Consider the following 24716-nt stretch of genomic DNA (forward strand, 5'->3'; position numbering starts at 1 on the left):
CCTGCTCTTCCACACACTCGGGAGCAGAAGTTGGGGATAATTAAGGGCCATTCATCTCTTTCCCTCATTAATTTCTGGTCAAAGCATTATTTACAGCCACTTTTAATACAGTCCATGGAATGCTTTTCCCGAGAGGCTGGTGGCTTCTTTGCTTGCGTATCTGTCTCAATGACCAAGGGAAAGTGACAGCAGCAATATGGAAACACGGCCGGTTACAGACCCAAGAACAGAGAGGAACAAGCACTGTATGCTCAGTCTGAAATCCTTCTCCTCCTTCTCACTCCATCAAATCCATCACGCCTTCTCCAAACTCAAACTATGGAAGATTCCAGGATAGAAAAACCTCAGTTCACCAACGTCTGCACCAATGTTTTGCATCTGAGCAGTCTAACCCCACCCTCCTGCTCAGTCCCCTCTATCCTTCAATCCCCCCCTTGTCTCATTGCATTCTCTTGCGCACATTCCATACCCTTTAAAATCCCATCCAGTCTAATCCCATTCTCCTGCTCACTGCAAACATTCATTAATTTTCCTTCATTTAAAACAACTAGTTTCCTTGTTAACAGAATTATGGATTTAAGATAATGCTTTTGTGATTATCTCAAATCCGTGCGTCGTTATTGGGTGCAGTAAACAGTTATCTTCTCCTATTCCACAGGATTAGAGAATGATGCAGCACAGAAAGAAGCCATTTGGCCTAACCTGCATGAAATCTCTTTGAAAAATTTATTCATTCAGTCCAAAGCTCTGCTCTTTCTCCAGAACCATGCAAAACATTTAGGTTTTTATCCAGTTCCCCTTTGAAAGTTATTATTGAATCTGATTCCACCATCTTTTCAGTCAGTGCATTTCTTCAGCCAGAGGGTGGTGAATCTGTGGAACCTATTGCCGCAGAAGGCTGTGGAGGCCAAATCACTGAGTGTCTTGAAGACAGAGATAGATATGTTCTTGATTAATACGGGGATCAGGGGTTATGGGGAGAAGGCAGGAGAATGGGGATGAGAAACATATCAGCCATGATTGAATGGCAGAGCAGACTCGATGGGCCGAGTGGCCTAATTCTGCTCCTATGTCTTATTGTCTTATTCCATATCACAGCATCTTAATATATAAAATCATGGGCGTCATTCTCCGACCCCCCGCCGGGTTGGAGAATGGCCGTTGGCCGCCGTGAATCCCGCCCCCGTCCCCGCCGAAGTCTCCGGTACCAGAGATTGGGCGGGGGCGGGAATCGGGCCGCGCCGGTTGGCGGGACCCCCGCTCAATTCTCCGGCCCGAATGGGCTGAAGTCCCGCCCAGAAATTGCCTGTCCCGCCGGCGTAAATCAAAGCTGGTATTTACCGGCGGGACCAGGCGGCTTGGGCGGGCTCCGGTGTCCTGGGGGGGGCGCGGGGCGATCTGACCCCGGGGGGTGCCCCCACGGTGGCCTGGCCCGCGATCGGGGCCCACCGATCCGCGGGCGGGCCTGTGCCGTGGGGGCACTCTTTCCCTTCCGCCTCCGCCACGGCCTCCACCATGGCGGAGGCGGAAGAGACTTTCCCCACTGCGCATGCGTGGGAAACTATCGGCGGCCACTGACGCTCCCGCGCATGCGCCGCATTTCCGCGCCAGCTGGCAGGGCAACAAACGCCATTTCCGCCAGCTGGCGGGGCAACAAACGCCATTACCGCCAGCTGGCGGGGCAACAAATTACATTTCCCCCAGCTGGCGGGGCGGAAATCCCTCCGGCGCCGGCCTAGCCCCTCAATGTTGGGGCTCGGCCCCCAAAGATGCGGAGCATTCCGCACCTTTGGGCCGGCGCGATGCCCGTCTGATTGGCGCCATTTTTGGCGCCAGTCAGCGGACATCGCGCCGTTGGGGGAGAATTTCGCCCCATGTCTCTACATTTCCCTTGTCAGTTATCTTAAATCTGTTCCCTTATGACATTATAAATAATTTATCCTGAATTACTCAGGAAAACCATTCATAATCTTAAACTTCCCTGCTCTAAGAAATACAATCCCAGTTTCCCCAGTCTATCCATGTAATCACTTAACCATAGCACCATGTCAGCCAAAACATCAAAGGTTTACTGTAAAGACAAACTTCTCAAATACCTCTCCATCATTTTAGGTGGGTACAAACCTTGAGTACTGCTAAACAAACGAGACAAGCTTTTCATCATGCCCATCAGAACCGATTCACAAGAATACCAATAGTAAAAGGAACAACAATTTATACTGCATGAGAGGAGAATGATCTGATCAGGGTCGCCATTATCATGAGCCAGTTTTCAACTAAACAAAAGTTGGGGGGACAGCTATTCCCTGGTTCATTCCACAGGGCAATGCCCTTGAACAATCAGAGTCGATCATGCCTGGTTTGAATTTAAACAAATGTTTAGCAGTTACCTGTTCCCTGGTGCATTCTCCATGGCAACTCCTTTACCAATCAGAGTACACTTGTCAACCAAAGAGGACTCTGATAGGTTTTTGTTACTGTGACTCTTTGAATGACCCATTGATGCCCTTGATTCCTCAGCGAATCCAGATGGCATTTCCCTTTGCCTCATATCCTGGTTGTAAAGAAATGGCCACAACTTCATCCTAAAAACCAAATGAAGCTGGCTCCAGTTCAGTGTTCCTTCATTATTTGTCTGTGCTTGGCTGAACCAAGATATTTGTTCTTGCTATTTACATTTTCATATTTACATTAATTCTCTGTGTATATACCTGCTAGACCCCTACTCCAGAAAATAATGATTCATTGTGAGCGGTCTGAGAAACTATCAGCCCAGCCTTGCCTTCTTACAATCTCACAGGTTTATTTCATAGAAACACAGAGAATAAGAGCTGGAGGGTCCATTCGGCACTTCGAGGATGCTACACCATTCATTATGATCATGACAGATCATCCAACTCAATAGCCTAATCACACCTTCCCCCATATGCTTCAATGTCAAGCTTCCGTCAGCACCCATAATCCACTCACTAATGCCTCTCTTCCCCATTTGACTCATTAATGCTCCTCGTTGCTTGAATCCACTGACTAATTGCCCATCCTAAATCCACTCACTAATGCCCCTTCCCCGAATCCATTCACTCACGCCCCTTCACCCAAATCCACTCACTAATACCTATTCACCCGAATCCATTCACTAAGACCCATTCAACCGAATCCACTCACTAATACCTATTCACCCGAATCGATTGACTAATACCCATTCACCCGAATCCACTCACTGGTGCCCATTCACCCGAATCCACTCACTAATGCCCATTCACCCAAATCCACTCACTAATGCCCATTCACCCGAATCCACTCACTAATACCCATTCACCCGAATCCACTCACTGGTGCCCATTCACCCGAATCCACTCACTAATGCCCATTCACCCAAATCCACTCACTAATGCCCATTCACCCGAATCCACTCACTAATACCCATTCACCCGAATCCACTCACTGGTGCCCATTCACCCGAATCCACTCACTAATGCCCATTCACCCAAATCCACTCACTAATGCCCATTCACCCGAATCCACTCACTAATACCCATTCAACCAAATCCACTCACTAATACCCGTTACCCCAAATCCACTCACTAATGCCCATTGACCCGAATCCACTCACTAATGCACATTCACCCGAATCCACTCACTAATACCCCATACCCCAAATCCACTCACTAATGCCCCTTCCCCGAATCTACTGACTAATACCCATTCACCCAAATTCACTCACTAATACCCATTCACCCGAATCCACTCACTAATACCCATTCACCCGAATCCACTCACTAATACCCATTCACCCGAATTCTCACACTAATTCCCATTCACCCAAATCCACTCACTAATACCCCTTACCCCAAATCCACTCGCTAATGCCCATTCACCCGACTCCACTCACTAATGCCCATTCACCTGAATCCACTCACTAATACCCCTTACCCAAATCCACTCACTCATGCCCATTCACCCGAATCCACTCACTAATACCCATTCATCCTAATCCACTCACTAATACCCATTCACCCGAATCCACTCACAAATACCCATTCACCCAAATCCACTCACTAATGCCCCTTCCCCGAATCTACTCACTAATGCCCATTCACCCGAATCCACTCACTAATGCCCATTCACCCGAATCCACTCACTAATACCCATTCACCCGAATCCACTCACTAATGCCCATTCACCCGAATCCACTCACTAATACCCATTCACCCAAATCCACTCACTAATACTCATTCACCCAAATCCACTCACTAATGCCCATTCACCCGAATCCACTCACTGATAGCCATTCACCCGAATCCACTCACTAATACCCATTCACCCGAATCCACTCACTAATACCCATTCACCCGAATCCACTCACTAATACCCATTCACCCGAATCCACTCACTAATACCCATTCACCCGAATCCACTCACTAATACCCATTCACCCGAATCCACTCACTAATACCTATTCACCCGAATACACTCACTAATGCCCATTCACCCGAATCCACTCACTAATACCCATTCACCCGAATCCACTCACTAATACCCATTCACCCGAATCCACTCACTAATGCCCCTTCACCCGAATCCACTCACCAATGCCCATTCACCCGAATCCACTCACTAATGCCCATTCACCCGAATCCACTCACTAATACCCATTCACCCGAATCCACTCACTAATGCCCATTCACCCGAATCTACTCACTAATGCCCTTTCACCCGAATCCACTCACTGATAGCCATTCACCCGAATCCACTCACTAATACACATTCACCCGAATCCACTCACTAATACCCATTCACCCAAATCCACTCACTAATACCCATTCACCCGAATCCACTCACTAATACCTATTCACCCGAATCCACTCACAAATGCCCATTCACCCGAATCTACTCACTAATACCCATTCACCCGAATCCACTCACTGATGCCCATTCACCCGAATCCATTCACTAATGCCCCTTCACCGAATCCACTCACTAATACCCATTCACGCGCATCCACTCACTGATGCCCATTCACCCGAATCCACTCACTAATGCCTCTTCCCCGAATCCACTCACTAATACCCCTTCACCCGAATCCACTCACTAATGCCCATTCACCCGAATCCACTCACTAATGCCAATTCACCCGAATCCACTCACTAATACCCATTCACCCGAATCCACTCACTAATGCCCATTCACCCGAATCCACTCACTAATACCCATTCACCCAAATTCATTCACTAATACTCATTCACCCAAATCCACTCACTAATGCCCATTCACCCGAATCCACTCACTGATAGCCATTCACCCGAATCCACTCACTAATACCCATTCACCCGAATCCACTCACTAATACCCATTCACCCGAATCCACTCACTAATACCCATTCACCCGAATCCACTCACTAATACCTATTCACCCGAATACACTCACTAATGCCCATTCACCCGAATCCACTCACTAATACCCATTCACCCGAATCCACTCACTAATACCCATTCGCCCGAATCCACTCACAAATACCCATTCACCCAAATCCACTCACTAATGCCCCTTCCCCGAATCTATTCGCTAATGCCCATTCACCCGAATCCACTCACTAATGCCCATTCACCCGAATCCACTCACTAATACCCATTCACCCGAATCCACTCACTAATACCCATTCACCCGAATCCACTCACTAATACCCATTCACCCGAATCCACTCACTAATACCCATTCACCCGAATCCACTCACTAATACCCATTCACCCGAATCCACTCACTAATACCTATTCACCCGAATACACTCACTAATGCCCATTCACCCGAATCCACTCACGAATACCCATTCACCCGAAACCACTCACTAATACCCATTCACCCGAATCCACTCACTAATGCCCCTTCACCCGAATCCACTCACCAATGCCCATTCACCCGAATCCACTCACTAATGCCCATTCACCCGAATCCACTCACTAATACCCATTCACCCGAATCCACTCACTAATGCCCATTCACCCAATCTACTCACTAATGCCCATTCACCCGAATCCACTCACTGATAGCCATTCACCCGAATCCACTCACTAATACCCATTCACCCGAATCCACTCACTAATACCCATTCACCCGAATCCACTCACTAATACCCATTCACCCGAATCCACTCACTAATACCTATTCACCCGAATCCACTCACAAATGCCCATTCACCCGAATCTACTCACTAATACCCATTCACCCGAATCCACTCACTGATGCCCATTCACCCGAATCCATTCACTAATGCCCCTTCACCGAATCCACTCACTAATACCCATTCACGCGCATCCACTCACTGATACCCATTCACCCGAATCCACTCACTAATACCCATTCACCCGAATCCACTCACTAATACCCATTCACCCGAATCCGCTCACTAATACCTATTCACCCGAATCCACTCACAAATGCCCATTCACCCGAATCTACTCACTAATACCCATTCACCCGAATCCACTCACTGATGCCCATTCACCCGAATCCATTCACTAATGCCCCTTCACCGAATCCACTCACTAATACCCATTCACCCGAATCCACTCACTAATACCCATTCACCCGAATCCACTCACTAATACCCATTCACCCGAATCCACTCACTAATACCTATTCACCCGAATACACTCACTAATGCCCATTCACCCGAATCCACTCACTAATACCCATTCACCCGAATCCACTCACTAATACCCATTCGCCCGAATCCACTCACAAATAACCATTCACCCAAATCCACTCACTAATGCCCCTTCCCCGAATCTATTCGCTAATGCCCATTCACCCGAATCCACTCACTAATGCCCATTCACCCGAATCCACTCACTAATACCCATTCACCCGAATCCACTCACTAATACCCATTCACCCGAATCCACTCACTAATACCCATTCACCCGAATCCACTCACTAATACCCATTCACCCGAATCCACTCACTAATACCCATTCACCCGAATCCACTCACTAATACCTATTCACCCGAATACACTCACTAATGCCCATTCACCCGAATCCACTCACGAATACCCATTCACCCGAAACCACTCACTAATACCCATTCACCCGAATCCACTCACTAATGCCCCTTCACCCGAATCCACTCACCAATGCCCATTCACCCGAATCCACTCACTAATGCCCATTCACCCGAATCCACTCACTAATACCCATTCACCCGAATCCACTCACTAATGCCCATTCACCCAATCTACTCACTAATGCCCATTCACCCGAATCCACTCACTGATAGCCATTCACCCGAATCCACTCACTAATACCCATTCACCCGAATCCACTCACTAATACCCATTTACCCGAATCCACTCACTAATACCCATTCACCCGAATCCACTCACTAATACCTATTCACCCGAATCCACTCACAAATGCCCATTCACCCGAATCTACTCACTAATACCCATTCACCCGAATCCACTCACTGATGCCCATTCACCCGAATCCATTCACTAATGCCCCTTCACCGAATCCACTCACTAATACCCATTCACGCGCATCCACTCACTGATGCCCATTCACCCGAATCTACTCACTAATGCCTCTTCCCCGAATCCACTCACTAATACCCATTCACCCGAATCTACTCACTAATGCCCATTCACCCGAATCCACTCACTAATACCCATTCACCCGAATCCACTCACTAATACCCATTCACCCGAATCCACTCACTAATACCCATTCACCCGAATCCACTCACTAATACCTATTCACCCGAATACACTCACTAATGCCCATTCACCCGAATCCACTCACTAATACCCATTCACCCGAATCCACTCACTAATACCCATTCACCCGAATCCACTCACTAATGCCCCTTCACCCGAATCCACTCACCAATGCCCATTCACCCGAATCCACTCACTAATGCCCATTCACCCGAATCCACTCACTAATACCCATTCACCCGAATCCACTCACTAATGCCCATTCACCCGAATCTACTCACTAATGCCCATTCACCCGAATCCACTCACTGATAGCTATTCACCCGAATTCACTCACTAATACACATTCACCCGAATCCACTCACTAATACCCATTCACCCAAATCCACTCACTAATACCCATTCACCCGAATCCACTCACTAATACCTATTCACCCGAATCCACTCACAAATGCCCATTCACCCGAATCTACTCACTAATACCCATTCACCCGAATCCACTCACTGATGCCCATTCACCCGAATCCATTCACTAATGCCCCTTCACCGAATCCACTCACTAATACCCATTCACGCGCATCCACTCACTGATGCCCATTCACCCGAATCCACTCACTAATGCCTCTTCCCCGAATCCACTCACTAATACCCCTTCACCCGAATCCACTCACTAATGCCCATTCACCCGAATCCACTCACTAATGCCCATTCACCCGAATCCACTCACTAATACCCATTCACCCGAATCCACTCACTAATGCCCATTCACCCGAATCCACTCACTAATACCCATTCACCCAAATTCATTCACTAATACTCATTCACCCAAATCCACTCACTAATGACCATTCACGAATCCACTCACTGATAGCCATTCACCCGAATCCACTCACTAATACCCATTCACCCGAATCCACTCACTAATACCCATTCACCCGAATCCACTCACTAATACCCATTCACCCGAATCCACTCACTAATACCCATTCACCCGAATCCACTCACTAATACCTATTCACCCGAATACACTCACTAATGCCCATTCACCCGAATCCACTCACTAATACCCATTCACCCGAATCCACTCACTAATACCCATTCGCCCGAATCCACTCACAAATACCCATTCACCCAAATCCACTCACTAATGCCCCTTCCCCGAATCTACTCACTAATGCCCATTCACCCGAATCCACTCACTAATGCCCATTCACCCGAATCCACTCACTAATACCCATTCACCCGAATCCACTCACTAATGCCCATTCACCCGAATCCACTCACTAATACCCATTCACCCAAATCCACTCACTAATACTCATTCACCCAAATCCACTCACTAATGCCCATTCACCCGAATCCACTCACTGATAGCCATTCACCCGAATCCACTCACTAATACCCATTCACCCGAATCCACTCACTAATACCCATTCACCCGAATCCACTCACTAATACCCATTCACCCGAATCCACTCACTAATACCCATTCACCCGAATCCACTCACTAATACCCATTCACCCGAATCCACTCACTAATACCTATTCACCCGAATACACTCACTAATGCCCATTCACCCGAATCCACTCACGAATACCCATTCACCCGAAACCACTCACTAATACCCATTCACCCGAATCCACTCACTAATGCCCCTTCACCCGAATCCACTCCCCAATGCCCATTCACCCGAATCCACTCACTAATGCCCATTCACCCGAATCCACTCACTAATACCCATTCACCCGAATCCACTCACTAATGCCCATTCACCCAATCTACTCACTAATGCCCATTCACCCAAATCCACTCACTGATAGCCATTCACCCGAATCCACTCACTAATACCCATTCACCCGAATCCACTCACTAATACCCATTCACCCGAATCCACTCACTAATACCCATTCACCCGAATCCACTCACTAATACCTATTCACCCGAATCCACTCACAAATGCCCATTCTCCTGAATCTACTCACTAATACCCATTCACCCGAATCCACTCACTGATGCCCATTCACCCGAATCTATTCACTAATGCCCCTTCACCGAATCCACTCACTAATACCCATTCACGCGCATCCACTCACTGATGCCCATTCACCCGAATCTACTCACTAATGCCTCTTCCCCGAATCCACTCACTAATACCCATTCACCCGAATCTACTCACTAATGCCCATTCACCCAAATCCACTCACTAATGCCCCTTCCCTAAATGCACTCAATAATACCCCTTACCCAAATCCACTCACTAATACCCATTCACCCGAATCCACTCACTAATACCCATTCACCCGAATCCACTCACTAATGCCCCTTCACCCGAATCCACTCACTAATGCCCATTCACCCGAATCCACTCACTAATGCCCATTCACCCGAATACACTCACTAATACCCATTCACCCGAATCCACTCAATAATGCCCATTCACCCGAATCCACTCACTAATACCCATTCACCCAAATTCATTCACTAATACTCATTCACCCAAATCCACTCACTAATGCCCATTCACCCGAATCCACTCACTGATAGCCATTCACCCGAATCCACTCACTAATACCCATTCACCCGAATCCACTCACTAATACCCATTCACCCGAATCCACTCACTAATACCCATTCACCCGAATCCACTCACTAATACCGATTCACCCGAATCCACTCACTAATACCCATTCACCCAAATCCACTCACTAATACCCATTCACCCAAATCCACTCACTAATGCCCATTCACCCGAATCCACTCACTGATAGCCATTCACCCGAATCCACTCACTAATACCCATTCACCCGAATCCACTCAATAATACCCATTCACCCGAATCCACTCATTAATACCCATTCACCCGAATCCACTCACGAATACCTATTCACCCGAATCCACTCACTAATACCCATTCACCCGAATCCACTCACTAATGCCCATTCACCCGAATCCACTCACTAATACCCATTCACCCAAATCCACTCACTAATACTCATTCACCCAAATCCACTCACTAATGCCCATTCACCCGAATCCACTCACTGATAGCCATTCACCCGAATCCACTCACTAATACCCATTCACCCGAATCCACTCACTAATACCCATTCACCCGAATCCACTCACTAATACCCATTCACCCGAATCCACTCACTAATACCCATTCACCCGAATCCACTCACTAATACCCATTCACCCGAATCCACTCACTAATACCTATTCACCCGAATACACTCACTAATGCCCATTCACCCGAATCCACTCACGAATACCCATTCACCCGAAACCACTCACTAATACCCATTCACCCGAATCCACTCACTAATGCCCCTTCACCCGAATCCACTCACCAATGACCATTCACCCAATCTACTCACTAATGCCCATTCACCCGAATCCACTCACTGATAGCCATTCACCCGAATCCACTCACTAATACCCATTCACCCGAATCCACTCACTAATACCCATTCACCCGAATCCACTCACTAATACCCATTCACCCGAATCCACTCACTAATACCTATTCACCCGAATCCACTCACAAATGCCCATTCACCCGAATCTACTCACTAATACCCATTCACCCGAATCCACTCACTGATGCCCATTCACCCGAATCCATTCACTAATGCCCCTTCACCGAATCCACTCACTAATACCCATTCACGCGCATCCACTCACTGATGCCCATTCACCCGAATCCACTCACTAATGCCTCTTCCCCGAATCCACTCACTAATACCCATTCACCCGAATCTACTCACTAATGCCCATTCACCCAAATCCACTCACTAATGCCCCTTCCCTAAATGCACTCAATAATACCCCTTACCCAAATCCACTCACTAATACCCATTCACCCGAATCCACTCACGAATACCCATTCACCCGAATCCACTCACTAATGCCCCTTCACCCGAATCCACTCACTAATGCCCATTCACCCGAATCCACTCACTAATGCCCATTCACCCGAATCCACTCACTAATACCCATTCACCCAAATCCACTCACTAATGCCCATTCACCCGAATCCACTCACTAATACCCATTCACCCAAATCCACTCACTAATGCCCATTCACCCGAATCCACTCACTGATAGCCATTCACCCGAATCCATTCACTAATACCCATTCACCCGAATCCACTCACTAATACCCATTCACCCAAATCCACTCACTAATACCCATTCACCCGAATCCACTCACTAATACCCATTCACCCGAATCCACTCACTGATACCCATTCACCCGAATCCACTCACTAATACCTATTCACCCGAATAAACTCACTAATGCCCCTTGACCCGAATCCACTCACTAATGCCCATTCACCCGAATCCACTCACTAATGCCCATTCACCCGAATCCACTCACTAATACCCATTCACCCAAATCCACTCACTAATACCCATTCACCCAAATCCACTCACTAATGCCCATTCACCCGAATCCACTCACTGATAGCCATTCACCCGAATCCACTCACTAATACCCATTCAACCGAATCCACTCAATAATACCCATTCACCCGAATCCACTCATTAATACCCATTCACCCGAATCCACTCACGAATACCTATTCACCCGATTCCACTCACAAATGCCCATTCACCCGAATCTACTCACTAATACCCATTCACCCGAATCCACTCACTGATGCCCATTCACCCGAATCCATTCACTAATGCCCCTTCCCCGAATCCATTCACTAATACCCATTCACGCGCATCCACTCACTGATGCCCATTCACCCGAATCCACTCACTAATGCCTCTTCCCCGAATCCACTCACTAATACCCATTCACCCGAATCTACTCACTAATGCCCATTCACCCAAATCCACTCACAAATGCCCCTTCCCTAAATCCACTCACTAATACCCCTTACCCAAATCCACTCACTAATACCCCTTCCCCAAATCCACTCACTAATGACCCTTCACCCAAATCCATTCCCTAATACCCATTCACCCGAATCCACTCACTAATGCCCCTTCACCCGAATCCACTCACTAATGCCCATTCACCCGAATCCACTCACTAATGCATCTTCACCCAAATCCACTCGCTAATGCCCCTTCACCCGAATCCACTCACTAATGCCCATTCACCCGAATCCACTCAGTAATGCCCATTCACCCAAATCCACTCACTAATGCCCCTTCACCCAAATCCACTCAGTAATACCCATTCACCCGAATCCATTCACTAATACCCATTCACCCGAATCCACTCACTAATGCCCCTTCATCCAAATCCACTCACGAATGCCCCTTCACACAAATCCACTCAGTAATACACATTCACCCGAATCCATTCACTAATACCCATTTACCCGAATCCAGTCACGAATGCCCCTTCACCCGAATCCACTCACTAATGCCCATTCACCCGAATCCACTCACTAATACCCATTCACCCGAATCCACTCACTAATACCCATTCACCCGAATCCACTCAGTAATGACCATTCACCCGAACCCACTCACTCATGCCCATTCACCCGAATCCACTCACTAATACCCATTCACCCGAATCCACTCACTAATACCCATTCACCCGAATCCACTCACTAATACCCATTCACCCGAATCCACTCACTAATACCCATTCACCCAAATCCACTCACTGATACCCATTCACCCGAACCCACTCAGTAATACCCATTCACCTGAATCCACTCACTAATGCCCATTCACCCAAATCCACTCACTAATGCAACTTCACCCGAATCCACTCACTAATGCCCATTCACCCAAATCCACTCACTAATACCCATTCACCCGAATCCACTCAGTAATACCCATTCACCCGAATCACTCATTAATGCCCCGTCCCCGAATCCACTCACTAATACCCATTCACCCGAATCCACTCAGTAATACCCATTCACCCGAATCACTCATTAATGCCCCGTCCCCAAATCCACTCACTAATACCCATTCACCCGAATCCACTCAGTAATACCCATTCACCCGAATCCATTCAGTAATGCCCCTTCCCCGAATCCACTCACTAATGCCCCTTCCCCGAATCCATTCACTAATACCCATTCACCTGAATCCACTCACTAATACCCATTCACCCGAATCCACTCACTAATACCCATTCACCCGAATCCACTCACTAATGCCCCTTCACCCGAATCCACTCACTAATGCCCATTCACCCGAATCCACTCACTAATGCCCATTCACCCGAATCCACTCACTAATACCCATTCACCCGAATCCACTCACTAATGCCCACTCACCCGAATCCACTCACTAATACCCATTCACCCAAATCCACTCACAAATACCCATTCACCCAAATCCACTCACTACTGCCCATTCACCCGAATCCACTCACTGATAGCCATTCACCCGAATCCACTCACTAATACCCATTCACCCGAATCCACTCACTAATACCCATTCAGCCGAATCCACTCACTAATACCCATTCACCCGAATCCACTCACGAATACCTATTCACCCGAATCCACTCACAAATGCCCATTCACCCGAATCTACTCACTAATACCCATTCACCCGAATCCACTCACTGATGCCCATTCACCCGAATGCATTCACTAATGCCCCTTCCCCGAATCCACTCACTAATACCCATTCACGCGCATCCACACACTGATCCTCATTCACCCGAATCCACTCACTAATGCCTCTTCCCCGAATCCACTCACTAATACCCATTCACCCGAATCTACTCACTAATGCCCATTCACCCAAATCCACTCACAAATGCCCCTTCCCTAAATGCACTCAATAATACCCCTTACCCAAATCCACTCACTAATGCCCATTCACCCAAATCCACTCACTAATGCCCCTTCCCTAAATCCACTAATACCCCTTACCCAAATCCACTCACTAATGCCCCTTCCCCAAATCCATTCCCTAATACCCATTCACCCGAATCCACTCACTAATGCCCCTTCACCCGAATCCACTCACTAATGCCCATTCACCCGAATCCACTCACTAATGCATCTTCACCCAAATCCACTCGCTAATGCCCCTTCACCCGAATCCACTCACTAATGCCCATTCACCCGAATCCACTCAGTAATGCCCATTCACACAAATCCACTCACTAATGCCCCTTCACCCAAATCCATTCACTAATACCCATTTACCCGAATCCAGTCACTAATGCCCATTCACCCGAATCCACTCACTACTACCCATTCACCCGAATCCACTCACTAATACCCATTCACCCGAATCCACTCAGTAATGACCATTCACCCGAACCCACTCACTAATGCCCATTCACCCGAATCCACTCACTAATACCCATTCACCCGAATCCACTCACTAATACCCATTCACCCGAATCCACTCACTAATACCCATTCACCCGAATCCACTCACTAATACCCATTCACCCGAATCCACTCACTAATACCCATTCACCCGAACCCACTCAGTAATACCCATTCACCAAAATCCACTCACTAATGCCCATTCACCCAAATCCACTCACTAATGCAACTTCACCCGAATCCACTCACTAATGCCAATTCACCCGAATCCACTCACTAATACCCATTCACCCGAATCCACTCACTAATACCCATTCACCCGAATCACTCACTAATGCCCCTTCCCCGAATCCACTCACTAATACCCATTCACCCGAATCCACTCAGTAATACCCATTCACCCGAATCCAATCAGTAATGCCCCTTCCCCGAATCCACTCACTAATGCCCCTTCCCCGAATCCATTCACTAATACCCATTCACCTGAATCCACTCAGTAATACCCATGCACCCGAATCCACTCACTAATACCCATTCACCCGAATCCGCTCACTAATGCAACTGCACCCGAATCCACTCACTAATGCCCATTCACCCAAATCCACTCACTAATGCCCCTTCACCCATATCCACTCAGTAATACCCCTTCACCCGAAACCACTCACTAATGCCCACTCACTAATACCCATTCACCCGAAGTCACTCACTAATACCCATTCACCCGAATCCACTCACTAATGCCCCTTCACCCGAATCCACTCACTAATGCCCATTCACCGAATCCACTCACTAATAGCCATTCACCCGAATTCACTCACCAATGCCCATTCACCCGAATCCACTCACTAATGCCCCTTCACCCGAATCCACTCACTAATACCCTATCACCCGAATCCATTCACTAATGCCCATTCACCCAAATCCACTCACTAATACCCATTCACCCGAATCCACTCACTAATGCCCATTCACCCGAATCCACTCACTAATACCCATTCACCCGAATCCACTCACTAATGCCCATTCACCCGAATCCACTCACTAATACCCATTCACCCGAATTCACTCACTAATACCCATTCACCCGAATTCACTCACTAATGCCCATTCACACGAATCCACTCACTAATGCCCCTTCACCCGAATCCACTCACTAATGCCCATTCACCCGAATCCACTCACTAATACCCATTCACCCGAATTCACTCACTAATGCCCCTTCACCCGAATCCACTCACTAATACCCATTCACCCAAATCCATTCACTAATACCCATTCACCCGAATCCATTCACTAATGCCCCTTCACCCGAATCCACTCACTAATGCCCATTAAGCCGAATACACTCACTAATGCCCCTTCACCCGAATCCACTCACTAATACCCATTCACCCGAATCCATTCACTAATACCCATTCACCCGAATCCATTCATTAATGCCCATTCACCCGAATCCATTCACTAATACCCATTCACCCGAATCCACTCACTAATACCCATTCACCCAAATCCACTCACTAATGCGCTTTGACCCGAATCCACTCACTAATACCCATTCACCCGAATCCACTCACTAATACCCCTTACCCCAAATCCACTCACTCATGCCCATTCACCTGAATCCACTCACTAATACCCATTCACCCGAATCCACTCACTAATACCCATTCACCCGAATCCACTCATTAATACCCATTCACCCGAATCCACTTACTAATACCCATTCACCCGAATCCACTCATTAATGCCCATTCACCCGAATCCACTCACTAATACCGATTCACCCGAATCCATTCACTAATACCCATTCACCCGAATCCATTCACTAATACCCACTCACCCGAATCCACTCACTAATACCCATTCACCCGAATCCACTCATTAATACTCATTCACCCGAATCCACTCACTAATACCCATTCACCCGAATCCATTCACTAATACCCATTCACCCGAATCCACTCATTAATGCCCATTCACCCGAATCCACTCACTAATACCCATTCACAGAATCCATTCACTAATACCCATTCACCCGAATCCACTCACTAATACCCATTCACCCGAATCCACTCATTAATACCCATTCACCCGAATCCACTCATTAATATCCATTCACCCGAATCCACTCACTAATACCCATTCACCCAAATCCACTCAATATTGCCCATTCACCCAAATCCACTCACTAATGCCCCTTCCCCAAATCCACTCACTAATACCCATTCACCCAAATCCATTCACTAATGCCCATGCACCCGAATCCATTCACTAATACGCATTCAACTGAATCCACTCACTAATGCCCATTCACCCGAATCCATTCACTAATGCCCATTCACCCGAATCCATTCACTAATACCCATTCACCCAAATCCACTCAATATTGCCCATTCACCCAAATCCACTCACTAATGCCCCTTCCCCAAAACCACTCACTAATACCCATTCACCCGAATCCACTCACTAATGCCCATTCACCTGAATCCATTCACTAATACCCATTCACCCGAATCCACTCACTAATGCCCATTCACCCGAATCCACTCACTAATACCCATTCACCCGAATCCACTCACTAATGCCCATTCACCCAAATCCACTCACTAATACCCATTCACCCGAATCCACTCACTAATACCCCTTCTCCAAATCCACTCACTAATGCCCATTCACCCGAATCCACTCACTAATACCCATTCACCCGAATCCACTAATTCCCATTCACCCGAATCCACTCACTAATACCCATTCACCCGAATCCACTCATTAATACCGCTTCCCCGAATCCACTCACTAATGCCCATTCACCCGAATCCACTCACTAATACCCCTTCCCCGAATCAATTCACTAATGCCCATTCACCCGAATCCACTCACTAATACCCCATCCCTGAATCCACTCACTAATACCCATTCACCCGAATCCACTCACTAATGCCCATTCACTCGAATCCACTCACTAATACCCATTCACCCGAATCCACTCACTAATGCCCATTCACCCGAATCCACTCACTAATACCCATTCACCCGAATCCACTCACTAATACCCATTCACCCGAATCCACTCATTAATGCCCATTCACCCGAATCCACTCACTAATACCCATTCACCCGAATTCACTCACGAATGCCCATTCACCCAAATCCACTCACTAATGCCCATTCACCCGAATCCACTCACTAATGCCCATTCACCCGAATCCACTCACTAATACCCATTCACCCGAATCCACTCATTAATGCCCATTCACCCGAATCCACTCACTGATACCCATTCACCCGAATCCATTCACTAATACCCATTCACCCGAATCCATTCACTAATACCCATTCACCCGAATCCACTCACTAATACCCATTCACCCGAATCCACTCATTAATACCCATTCACCCGAATCCACTCACTAATACCCATTCACCCGAATCCACTCACTAATACCCATTCACCCGAATCCATTCATTAATGCCCATTCACCCGAATCCACTCACTAATACCCATTCACCCGAATCCACTCACTAATACCCATTCACCCGAATCCACTCATTAATGCCCATTCACCCGAATCCACTCACTAATACCCATTCACCCGAATTCACTCACGAATGCCCATTCACCCGAATCCACTCACTAATACCCATTCACCCGAATCCACTCATTAATGCCCATTCACCCGAATCCACTCACTAATACCCATTCACCAAAATCCACTCACTAATACCCATTCACCCGAATCCACTCATTAATGCCCATTCACCCGAATCCACTCACTAATACCCATTCACCCGAATGCACTCACGAATGCCCATTCACCCAAATCCACTCACTAATGCCCATTCACCCGAATCCACGCACTAATGCCCATTCACCCGAATCCACTCACTAATACCCATTCACCCGAATCCACTCATTAATGCCCATTCACCCGAATCCACTCACTAATACCCATTCACCCGAATCCATTCACTAATACCCATTCACCCGAATCCATTCACTAATACCCATTCACCCGAATCCACTCACTAATACCCATTCACCCGAATCCACACATTAATACCCATTCACCCGAATCCACTCACTAATACCCATTCACCCGAATCCACTCACTAATACCCATTCACCCAAATCCATTCATTAATGCCCATTCACCCGAATCCACTCACTAATACCCATTCACCCGAATCCATTCACTAATATCCATTCACCCGAATCCACTCACTAATACCCATTCACCCGAATCCACTCACTAATACCCATTCACCCGAATCCACTCATTAATACCCATTCACCCGAATCCACTCACTAATACCCATTCACCCAAATCCACTCAACATTGCCCATTCACCCAAACCCACTCACTAATGCCCCTTCCCCAAATCCACTCACTAATACCCATTCACCCGAATCCACTCACTAATGCCCATTCACCCGAATCTATTCACTAATACGCATTCACCCGAATCCACTCACTAATGCCCATTCACCCGAATCCATTCACTAATGCCCATTCACCCGAATCCATTCACTAACACCCATTCACCCAAATCCACTCAATATTGCCCATTCACCCAAATCCACTCACTAATGCCCCTTCCCCAAATCCACTCACTAATACCCATTTACCCGAATCCACTCACTAATACCCCTTCCCCAAATCCACTCACTAATGCCCATTCACCCGAATCCACTCACTAATACCCATTCACCCGAATCCATTCACTAATGCCCATTCACCCGAATCCATTCACTAATACCCATTCACCGAAATCCACTCAATATTGCCCATTCACCCAAATCCACTCACTAATGCCCTTTCCCCGAATCCACTCACTAATACCCATTCACCCGAATCCACTCACTAATACCCCTTCCCCAAATCCACTCACTAATGCCCATTCACCCGAATCCACTCACTAATACCCATTCACCCGAATCCACTCACTAATACCCATTCACCCGAATCCACTCACTATTACCCATTCACCCGAATCCACTCACTAATACCCCTTCCCCGAATCCACTCACTAATGCCCATTCACCCGAATCCACTCACTAATGCCCATTCACCCGAATCCACTCACTAATACCCATTCACCCGAATCCACTCACTAATGCCCATTCACCCGAATCCACTCACTAATACCCATTCACCCGAATCCACTCACTAATACCCCTTCTCCAAATCCAATCACTAATGCCCATTCACCCGAATCCGCTCACTAATACCCATTCTCCTGAATCCACTCACTAATACCCATTCACCCGAATCCACTCACTAATACCCATTCACCCGAATCCACTCACTAATGCCGCTTCCCCGAATCCACTCACTAATGCCCATTCACCCGAATCCACTCACTAATTCCCCTTCCCCGAATCCATTCACTAATACCCATTCACCCGAATCCACTCACTAATACCCATTCACCCGAATCCACTCACTAATGCCCATTCACCCGAATCCACTCACTAATACCCATTCACCCGAATCCACTCACTAATACCCCTTCTCCAAATCCACTCACGAATGCCCATTCACCCGAATCCACTCACTAATACCCATTCACCTGAATCCACTCACTAATACCCATTCACCCGAATCCACTCACTAATACCCATTCACCCGAATCCACTCACTAATACCGCTTCCCCGAATCCACTCACTAATGCCCATTCACCCGAATCCACTCACTAATACCCCTTCCCCGAATCCATTCACTAATACCCATTCACCCGAATCCACTCACTAATACCCCTTCCCCGAATCCACTCACTAATACCCCTTCCCCGAATCCACTCACTAATAGCCATTCACCCGAATCCACTCACTAATGCCCATTCACTCTAATCCACTCACTAATACCCATTCACCCGAATCCACTCACTAATGCCCATTCACCCGAATCCACTCACTAATACCCATTCACCCGAATCCACTCACTAATACCCATTCACGCGAATCCACTCACTAATGCCCATTCACCCTAATCCACTCACTAATACCCATTCACCCGAATCCACTCACTAATGCCCATTCACCCGAATCCACTCACTAATGCCCATTCACCCGAATCCACTCACTAATACCCATTTACCCGAATCCACTCACTAATGCCCATTCACCCAAATCCACTCACTAATACCCATTCACCCGAATCCACTCACTAATCCCCCTTCACCCAAATCCACTCAATATTGCCCATTCACCCGAATCCACTCACTAATGCCCATTCACCCGAATCCACTCACTAATGCCCATTCACCCGAATCCACTCACTAATACCCATTTACCCGAATCCACTCACTAATGCCCATTCACCCAAATCCACTCACTAATACCCCTTCACCCAAATCCACTCAATATTGCCCATTCACCCGAATCCACTCACTAATACCCATTCACCCGAATCCACTCACTAATACCCATTCACCCGAATCCACTCACTAATACCCATTCACCAAATCAACTCAATATTGCCCATTCATCCAAATCCACTCACTGATGCCCATTCACCCAAATCCACTCACTAATACCCATTCACCCAAATCCACTCAATATTGCCATTTCACCCAAATGCACTCACTGATGACCATTCACCCGAATCCACTCACTAATACCCATTCACCCGAATCCACTCACTAATACCCATTCACCCGAATCCACTCACTATTACCCATTCACCCGAATCCACTCACTAATACCCCTTCCCCGAATCCACTCACTAATGCCCATTCACCCGAATCCACTCACTAATGCCCATTCACCCGAATCCACTCACTAATACCCATTCACCCGAATCCACTCACTAATGCCCATTCACCCGAATCCACTCACTAATACCCATTCACCCGAATCCACTCACTAATACCCCTTCTCCAAATCCACTCACTAATGCCCATTCACCCGAATCCACTCACTAATACCCATTCTCCTGAATCCACTCACTAATACCCATTCACCCGAATCCACTCACTAATACCCATTCACCCGAATCCACTCACTAATGCCGCTTCCCCGAATCCACTCACTAATGCCCATTCACCCGAATCCACTCACTAATTCCCCTTCCCCGAATCCATTCACTAATACCCATTCACCCGAATCCACTCACTAATACCCATTCACCCGAATCCACTCACTAATGCCCATTCACCCGAATCCACTCACTAATACCCATTCACCCGAATCCACTCACTAATGCCCATTCACCCGAATCCACTCACTAATGCCCATTCACCCGAATCCACTCACTAATACCCCTTCACCCAAATCCACTCAATATTGCCCATTCACCCGAATCCACTCACTAATACCCATTCACCCGAATCCACTCACTAATACCCATTCACCCGAATCCACTCACTAATACCCATTCACCAAATCAACTCAATATTGCCCATTCATCCAAATCCACTCACTGATGCCCATTCACCCAAATCCACTCACTAATACCCATTCACCCAAATCCACTCAATATTGCCATTTCACCCAAATGCACTCACTGATGACCATTCACCCGAATCCACTCACTAATACCCATTCACCCGAATCCACTCACTAATACCCATTCACCCGAATCCACTCACTAATGCAACTTCACCCGACTCCACTCACTAATGCCCATTCACCCGAATCCACTCACTAATGCAACTTCACCCGACTCCACTCACTAATGCCCATTCACCCGAATCCACTCACTAATACCCATTCACCCAAATCCACTCACTAATGCCCATTCACCCGAATCCACTCACTAATACCCATTCACCCAAATCCACTCACTAATGCCCATTCACCCGAATCCACTCACTAATGCCCATTCACCCGAATCCACTCACTAATGCCCCTTCACCCATATCCACTCACTAATACCCATTCACCCGAATCCACTCAGTAATGCCCATTCCCCGAATCCACTCACTAATGCCCATTCACCCAAATCCACTCACTAATGCCCCTTCACCCATATCCACTCACTAATTCCCATTCACCCGAATCCACTAATACCCATTCACCCGAATCCACTAATGACCATTCACCCATATCCACTCACTAATACCCATTCACCCGAATCCACTCACTAATGCCCCTTCACCCATATCCACTCACTAATACCCATTCACCCGAATCCACTCACTAATGCCCATTCACCCGAATCCACTCACTAATGCCCATTCACCCGAATCCACTCACTAATGCCCATTCACCCGAATCCACTCACTAATGCCCATTCACCCGAATCCACTCACTAATGCCCATTCACCCTAATCCACTCACTAATACCCATTCACCCGAATCCACTCACTAATGCCCATTCACCCGAATCCACTCACTAATGCCCATTCACCCGAATCCACTCACTAATGCCCCTTCCCCGAATCCACTCACTAATACCCATTCACCCGAATCCACTCACTAATGACCATTCACCAGAATCCACTCAGGAATGCCCATTCACTCGAATCCACTCAGGAATGCCCATTCACCCGAATCCACTCAGGAATGCCCCTCTTCCTCCACAACCCCTTCGCAGACCGGTGGATATTGAATTCGGAGTGTTTCAGGTGGAAATCCGTCCGGCAGTGGAGTGACCCTCGCCAATAAAAGGCGGTTCCCAATGCTGGGACTTTCTCTTTAAAAGTGTGAACGGGCTGATGGTGAAAGCTGCGCATCATCTGATCTGCTGTAATGGGTCCCGAGCAGATGCTGCTGTGGTGTTAACAGGGCGTGGGGAGGGTTGCAATCCTTGCACTTCCTCTCTCCAGAACAGACTGTGCAAGGCAGTGCTGAGCGAGAGTGTTCACCCTTCACTCCAGAACAGACTGTGCAAGGCAGTGCTGAGCGAGAGTGTTCACCCTTCACTCCAGAACAGACTGTGCAAGGCAGTGCTGAGTGAGGGTGTTCCACCTTCAGAACAAACCCCCTGACTTCACTGTCCAAAAGTCACCGCATTGGGAAGCTGCCGCTAATTTAGCCATGCCCTTGTCCCGGGAGAGAAGGTTAGGGAGTGAGTGACAGACAGTCTGTCCACAAACCCCCCTGACAGACTGTCTGCCCCCCCCCCCCCCCGCCCCCCGCACGCTGACTGACTTACCCGGTCCTTGCTCGCTCTCTCCAGCCCATTCTGAGAGAACCTCTTCCCGGGAAATCCCAGCTGCTTCCAGGGAGACGAGGGCGGTGCAAGGAATTGTTCAAACTGCATCAGTGGGAGGACTGTTGTTCCGCCGTGTGTTGGTGAAAGGTGCCTCTTTGCAACTTGTGTGTGTGCCCCCCCCCCCCCCCCCCCCGCCCCCAGCAGGAGACCAGCTCTGGACCTGTGCACTTTCCTCCCCGTCAGCCTGCAACAGCCATGCCTGGCGGACAAGTGGAGCTGAATACTAAAAAACAAACTTTGCCAGGCTAACTCTGGAAAAGGGAAGCCGGGCTGTGGGCAGGGGATTGAGTCAGGAAAGCCTGAATGTGTCTCCCCAGTGCTGAATGCGCCGGCTCAGCATCCCCGGGAACTTGCAGCCTCTCTCAGGGAAGGGAATCCAACCACTTGTTGTTTTGTGACAGGGATTTCCTAAATCTCTGGAAGAGCTGGAGTGTGAGGAGGGAGCGCGAACCGGGCTGGGGGCAGCTCCACTCAATGTTGCAGGAGCTGACAACAGCCTCCCCTAATGGTGATACAGTCACACATCAATGTCATCTGCAGGCTGGCGGGCAGCTCCTTCCTGTCAAT

The 24716-nt window shown here is 47.8% G+C and overlaps 1 protein-coding gene across 4 annotated transcripts in view; it reads right to left on the reverse strand.

Annotated features, from left to right (window-relative positions):
- The window catches only part of LOC140387908 (SH3 and multiple ankyrin repeat domains protein 3-like), a 1536301-nt gene extending 1512066 nt beyond the window's left edge, over positions 1-24235 (reverse strand). For all 4 annotated transcript variants that reach the window (XM_072471211.1, XM_072471213.1, XM_072471209.1 and 1 more), the window contains exon 1: positions 24090-24235. The gene's annotated coding sequence lies outside the window, so the exon portion shown is untranslated. The remainder of the gene's footprint in view (positions 1-24089) is intronic.
- Between the last annotated feature and the right edge of the window lie 481 nt (positions 24236-24716).

Source organism: Scyliorhinus torazame, chromosome 13 (genome assembly GCF_047496885.1).
Source record: "Scyliorhinus torazame isolate Kashiwa2021f chromosome 13, sScyTor2.1, whole genome shotgun sequence".
NCBI lineage: Eukaryota > Metazoa > Chordata > Chondrichthyes > Carcharhiniformes > Scyliorhinidae > Scyliorhinus > Scyliorhinus torazame.